At 33.9% G+C, this 7,542-nt stretch overlaps 1 long non-coding RNA gene across 1 annotated transcript; it reads left to right on the top strand.

Moving 5' to 3' along the window:
• LOC127166569 (uncharacterized) lies at window positions 1-1,251 on the top strand. Its single transcript, XR_007827919.1, has 3 exons — window positions 1-124; window positions 688-777; window positions 1,200-1,251. It is a non-coding gene; the product is annotated as an uncharacterized LOC127166569 (long non-coding RNA).
• Window positions 1,252-7,542: the final 6,291 nt, after the last annotated feature.

The raw sequence follows: 7,542 nt of genomic DNA, 5'->3' as shown, positions 1-7,542 counted from the left end.
CAACAACTGACAAATAGCATAGCCAGGGACCAGTAAAAAGATTTGACTAATTGTAAATTTCCTGTGAAACCGCCAGATGGATGAACACGGAGGCAGCGCAACGAACGATGAAACCAGGCAAATGGTGAAGTCTGTTTAGATAAAAGTTCATGTTTGTATCTGTCAGTTTATTGCAGTGTAAAGGATTTCGGGTATTTTGGTAGTCGACAATTTACGCTTAACTGTGTTATATGCTCTTGCTTTTGGTAAATTTTAGCTTGAAAATACATAGCATAGCCCTCGACGTTTAAAATCTAACTGACAGCGATGACGTCATTGCAAAATACGTTATTTCATAGACAAAGGGACTTTGTTTGAGATCGGTTTCTTTAATTAAAATAAGTTATAGTTTGTCTGTATAGTATGTCTATGTTTTTAAAGGTCTTGACCTTCTTAGCTGTACCATTAAAATCATACAACGTCATTTGACATTTAATTCAGTTGTGTAGCAAAGCTGTTTTTATTTTTCGAAGAGTTTCGGAACCTATTGTTGTTTGCTATTTGTGCAAAGTGTCTGGTATTTTCATTCAGGAAATAAAAATGATCATATTAGAGTTACTTTTAATAGATTTACTCAACCTGTGTGTCAGATTTGTTTGTTACTTGATTGATTTTTTTCTTACCCCACACTGGTTTCCTTACTTACAGACTTACAGCAGAGTCTCAAAGAATGAGAATGAAGAGACGACAGAGGAGACTGAGGACAATGTGGACATGCTGGTGCCTCATGAAGTGCCAGTCAGTATTTATAGAAAAACAGATAGACAGACTGATTGTTTTTTTCCCTATAAACTCCATAATGTAGTTTTGATTAGATTTAGGCTACTCTAAAATATGTAAATTGTAATAACGAGGAATGTCCCAATGTTTAACTGGTAGTGTACATGCATACATATATACAGTACATGCAGTCAGAAGTATTTGGCATATACCTATATAACTTAACTAAAGTGCAGCAAGACATCTATAGTACGTTCATTTTTGAGCAACATTGACTATGTAAACAATGTAGTTTGATTTTACTGCTGGTATATAATTATTATATATGATATTTCTCCAAGTATACCAACAGTAAAAACCACATTGTTTACATATCCTTATCTCGTGGCCCTTTTCCTAAAGTAGTGTACAATATCTGTCTACAATGCTTTTTCTTTCAGACAGGGGTTCTGACTATACATATAAAGGATTGTAAATTGTTTCCAAACATCTGTATCCTTATATTTTCGGCATCTCAAAATAGCATGTAAAAATGTAATATTTATTTACACTGAACCTTTTAATTTTCCTTGATCACTAATCCATCCTACACAAAAGACTTTCAGTTTTTTCTCAGGATATCTGTTAGTGGAAAGGAAAAATGCACCAAGCTTCAAAGCAGCAAAGATGCTAGAGGAGGCAAAGCAGATTTCTCACTTTGCTTTGAGGAGTGGAAATACTTCTCCATCCAGGTTTGTCACCACTCTCAGTTGTTGAATTGTACTCTGTATCTCCATAGAGTGCAGGGTTTCTGATGTGTTCACTGAATTTATGTGTTCTGATGTTAAAGGATATCTGTATTGCACAATAATGTTAATATTATATATCAAGTTTCATTCATGAACAAGAGTTTAATCCAAAACACAGAAAAAATGATATTCAGACATTACTCAGTTCTCTAAAATTGTGTTAGTGTGACATGCTTATGCATTTTCATCCAGCTTTATGTGTTTTGTGTCTGTTTTTTCAGATACCTGAGCAGAGTTCCAGTGCTGTGAATCCCAATCAAATGATGGTGGAGCTTCTTTTCTTTGAGCCAGCTGCAAGAGATCCTAAACCCATGGGCAGTACTTTCTTCAACATATTGAAAGTTCTCAATGTATGGTTGTGCACTGAATACAGTGTAGTTTTTTGGTACAAATCCTCAAACCTTTTGATGATTTTTTTGTCGAATAATGCTGAGATTATCTTTCTTCAGGAACCCATTGTCACTCACCAGTTTGATGTGATGCTCAATAAGCAGGTAACTACCAGGTTTATTGTTTTGTGTGTGTGTTCTAAATGCACCTTAATGTTTTGCTAAACCTTCAGAAAATGTTAATTATCAACTTAAGAATGTCAAATAAATATAGACTATGTATCTTTTTATTGTTTTACTTATTTTTTAGGCTTTGCAAGCCTAGTATCAAAAGTATTTTCTAGCAATCAACATTTAATTAACCAAAATAAAAGAAAATAAATGAAAAGTATAAATCAGAAATATATAATTGGTACATATTTCATAACAGGTTTTCAGATTTATCCTAAGATAATGTATAAATATAATTTTCTGGTTGATTGTAGGTTGTTTGCAAGTTAGATGTCGAGATGGCCATAACATATGGATCATTTGGCTATGGATACTCTCATCAGGTCAGTGATATTACTTAACTACACTACCAGTCAAAAGTTTTTGAAAATAATTCTCTTCCGCTCACCAAGCCTGCATTTATTTGATTCAAAGTACAGCAAAAACAGTAACATTTTAACATATTTAAAATAACTCTTTTCTATTTTTCTATATATTGTTAAATTTAATTTATTCCTGTGATCAAAGCTAAATTTTCAGCATCATTACTACACTCTTTTCAGAGTCCAGTGATCCTTCAGACATCGTTCTAATATGCTGATTTGCTGTTCAAGGAACATTTATTATTATGATTATGATTATTATTAATATTTAAAAGTATTAAAATATTTTGAAATATTTAAACTCAAAATATACAATTGAGTAATTTTTTTCAGGATTCTTTGATGAATAGAAAGACCCAAAGATCAGCATTTATCTGAAATAAAAAGATTTTGTAACATACACTATACCATTTAAAAGCTGTCAAAAAGACTGGAGTCAGTGTATAAATATATATGCATGATGGATTTATGATGAGTTGGGCATAAGCGTTTTGGAATGATAAACTGATCATAATGGTGTTGTTGCTTTTCTTTAGTTGAAGCATCCTGACAGGACTGTGGAGGAACAAGTGGAAAAATCACTTTTTCCCCGCTGTCCGTCACCTGACAACCTCCAAGATGCTAACTAGTGAGATTCCCTCCTAAAATAAGCATAGTAAAATCAATGATTTCTCATGTCAGTCACTAAACTTGCTTCGTCTTCTATTTCAGTGATGAAAAATCCACTCAGTCAGACATTATTTCTCAACTGATTCAAAGAGACAACCAAGGAGGCAGAGATACCAGCGACCTTATGAAGCAAATAGAGAAGAGAGGCAGGTAAGAATTGCATTTTAATGTTTAAATCAGTGTAAATTTTTCTAGTGTGATTGGCCATATTGTGTTAATAGTAACCTCATGCAACATTCGTTAAAGAAATAGTTTATACAGAAATACACAAGGAGGCATTTTCCAAATGTGTTTCAAATGTCGTAAGTAGTACGGGTATATTTGTAGCAATAGCCAAAAATACATTGTATGGGTCAAAATTATCGATTTTTCTTTTATTCCAAAAATCATTAGGATATTAAGTAAAGATCATGTTCCATGAAAATATTTTATACATTTTTCCTACTGTAAATATATCAAAACTTAATTTTTGATTAGTAATATGCATTGCTAAGAACTTTATTTGGACAACTTTAAAGGTGATTTTCTCAATATTTAGATTTTTTTCTGCACCCTCAGATTCCAGATTTTCAAATAGTTGTATCTTGGCCAAATAATGTCATATCATAACAACCATACATCAATGGAAAGCATGTTTATTCAGCTTTCAGATGACGTATAAACCTCAATTTCGAAAAATTTACACTTATGACTGGTTTTGTTGTCCAGAGTCACAAATCTAAAAACCTAAAAATCAAACAAATTTTGAAATAATCATACAAATGTTAAAATATTAATTAATGTTTAATCTTTTTGAGTATCTTTTTGATAAATACTGCTCGTATGCCATTTACTTATGGTCAGTGTCAGTGTAATGTGATTACACTGGTGCTCAAAGAGGGTGTTTGTTTTTAAAAATGTTTTTTTTTTGCAATAAAAATAAAGCTGAAATACAATAAAATGTTAATATTTGATGAAAAACAGCTTTAATTGTGTATTGCTGTTAAGGAATGTCACTCAGAGGATTCACATGACTAATTTGGAATGTTAGAATGTTCCACATAAAAGAGAAGCTGAGCTGTAGAATTCTAAATCATTTATGACTGAAGCATCTGACTGAGGCGTTCCTTTGCAGATACTACAGTTGCGACACGATTTTTACTCAGCTTTTGCGATATGTGCTCAGCCATTGTGAGTTCCACACAGTGTTTTGCTTTTGACCAAGAGCTTTCTGACAAAATTCATCCTTCAGAGACAGTCAAAATGACCACGTTCAACGAATCAGGTGAGGTTAAAGTTGAAAGAGACCAGTCGGGTCCTTTATTTGTAAATAATCTGCACCCAAATGTAACCGAACAGGTGCTGCTTTCAACTTTCCTCCCATTTGGGCCAATCTGTTTTGTGCAAGTGTGCAGAGACAAAGCAACCAACCTTTCTCGTGGGTTTGGCTTTGTTACTTTTGCACACCATCACAACGCAGAAAACGCCAGAGATACTTTGATTTTTTCTGAGCTATTGGGCAAACCAATGCGTATAATGTGGGCTCAACACGATTCCACTTTGAGAAAAAGTGGAATTGGCAATATAATTATTAAGGGCTTAGCAAGAGACATCGATGACCTTGCCCTATATGACACTTTCTCCTGTTTTGGGGAAGTTCTTTCCAGCCGAGTGGTGTGCGACAGTAATGGTCAACCTAAAGGTTATGGGTTTGTCCATTATGCCACATGCGAGGCTGCTGAATTGGCAATTAAGAAACTAGATGGTATGCTACTAAATGATCATCTAGTTTCTATAAGACATTACAAGCCCTATAATGAACGCCAGGCAGATCAAAATGGCAATTCCAAATGCTGTGAAAAGAAAGACAACAACATTTGTGAAAAACCAGCCATTGTGAGTTCCACACAGGGGTTTGCTTTAGACCAAGACCTTCCTGACAAAAATCCTATTTCAGAGACAGTCAAAATGACTACGTCCTGCAGTTCAGGTGAGGTTAAAGTTGAAAGAGACCAGTCGGGCCCTTTGTTTGTGGGTAATCTGCACCCACATGTAACCGAACAGGTGCTGCTTTCAACCTTCCTCCCATTTGGGCCAATCTGTTTTGTGCAAGTGTGCAGAGACAGAGCAACCAACCTCTCTCGTGGCTTTGGCTTTGTGACTTTCGCACACTACTACAACGCAGAAAATGCCCTACGTAATTTGATTTTTTTCTGAGCTCTTGGGCAAACCGATGTGCGTCATGTGGGCTCAACACGATTCCACTTTGAGAAAAAGTGGAATTGGTAATATAATTATTAAGGGCTTAGCAAAAGACATCGATGACCTTGCTCTATATGACACTTTCTCCTGCTTTGGGGAAGTTCTTTCCAGCCGAGTGGTGTGCGACAGTAATGGTCAACCTAAAGGCTATGGGTTTGTCCATTATGCCACACTCGAGGCTGCTGAACTGGCAATTAAGAAACTAGATGGTATGCTGCTAAATGACCATCTAGTTTCTATAAGCCATCACAACCCCTACAAGGAATGGCGGGTAGATCAAAATGTCAGTTCCAAATCCTGTCAAAAGAAAGACTACGGTCTTTATATATCAAATCTGCCATACAGCTTGCGCAGTGAGGAGCTATGCTCCCTGTTTTCTGCGTTTGGGTATGTGACCAGCGCAAAGGTAATGATGTACAACAGCCGGAGCAGGGGTTATGGATTTGTTTCATATTCCTCGATTAATGATGCCGTTATAGCTGTATCATTAATGAATGGCTATATTGTCGGCAACCGACCACTGAAGGTTGCTTTGTCTTATAGTGTGGAAAAAAGGAAGTAGAATAACAGTAAATAACAAAAAAGTCCTAAGCCTATCCTATCCCTAGTGCAAAATGAAAACATCCTATGCCTTTCCTATCCCTAGTGCATAAAATAGAAAATAAAATAAAATACAAATAACGTAAAGTAAAATAAAATTCTAAGTCTAGTGCAGAAAAAATAAAATAAATAAAACAAAATAATAAAATTAAGTAAAATGAAAACTTCTAAGCCTATCGTATCCCTAGTTCAGAAAAGAAATAAAATAAAATAAATAAATAAAAATTAAAGTTAAAATAAAAAAATCCTAAACCTAGCCTATCCCTAGTGCAAGAAATAAAATAATAAAATAAAATAAATAAAATATTAAAATAAAATAAAACAATTCTAAATCTATCATCCCTACTGCAGAAAAAATTAAATAATTAAAATTAAACAAAATAAAAGTAAACAATAACAAAAAATTAAAAATCCTAACCCTATCCTATCCCTAGTTTATAAAAGTAAAAAAAAAAATTAAATAAAATTAAAATAAAACATTAAATAATAAAATAAAAATAAAATATAAATATTAAATAATAATAAAATCATATCCCTAGTGCAATTAAATTAAGTTAAATTAAATTAACCACTGAGGGGACGGTGACAGTTAAAGGGTTAAATCACCCTGTTGGTCCGTCTGGCCAGAGGAGAACTGGCCCCCCGACTAAGCCTGGTTTCTCCCAAGGTTTTTTTCTCCATTACATGTTACTGATGGAGTTTGGGTTCCTTGCCACTGTCGCCTTTTGGCTTGCTTAGTTGGGGACACTTAATATTAGGCAATATTACTGCACGGACCCTATTGTATAATAACTGAAGTGAGCTGATGTTGACATCACTCTTTTCTCCAGGGCTGCTTTATAGATAAATTATACTCATTTCATAATATGCAAACTTTACAGTTATTAACCCCACTGATTCAACAATGAACTGATTTCAACCTAATATCCCAGCCCCAATAAAAAAAATAATAATTAAAAAAAGTATATATATAAAAAATGTGCCATGATTATTTGGTCTGTGTGTGTGTGTGTGTGTGTGTGCATTTATAATTATTCACTTACAGAATCTTTTACCTCATTAATTTCCAACACCATCTTTTGAAAAATCTTCACACATTTAATTTTCATTTTAAGATATGGGGGTAAAAATTCCCCCATTTTGAGTTTTTTATTTTATTTATAATAAAATTATATATAGATATATATATATACAGTCATTTTACATTATTCACAATGTGTTTAATAAAACTGAGCAAAGATTCTTCAGATCACACTTTTGTGGTCCCCCTAGGTTGCACAAGCTTTATAAAACTCTAGAAAAATGTGAGACAAAGCAAGAAGTTGTTCAATTTCTGGAGAAACTTGTTATGAGACAGGAGCCTGAATCACCCTGGACAACAAACAACCTGGAATCAGAAAACCAACCAAACACATCAGCAAATTCAGTCCCGTAGTATGTAACTCTGTAAACACACAAATTAAAGTTCTTCTTCATATGTAATTACTAACCTTTTAACATATATCTCCTACACTTCACAGAAAGAAAATTCACCTTAAAGAGAAACCCATTCTTCAAGCTGAA

This window comes from Labeo rohita, chromosome 6 (assembly GCF_022985175.1).
Source record: "Labeo rohita strain BAU-BD-2019 chromosome 6, IGBB_LRoh.1.0, whole genome shotgun sequence".
In the NCBI taxonomy this organism is placed as follows: Eukaryota; Metazoa; Chordata; class Actinopteri; order Cypriniformes; family Cyprinidae; genus Labeo; species Labeo rohita.
This window is presented reverse-complemented; position numbering and strand designations above follow the sequence as displayed.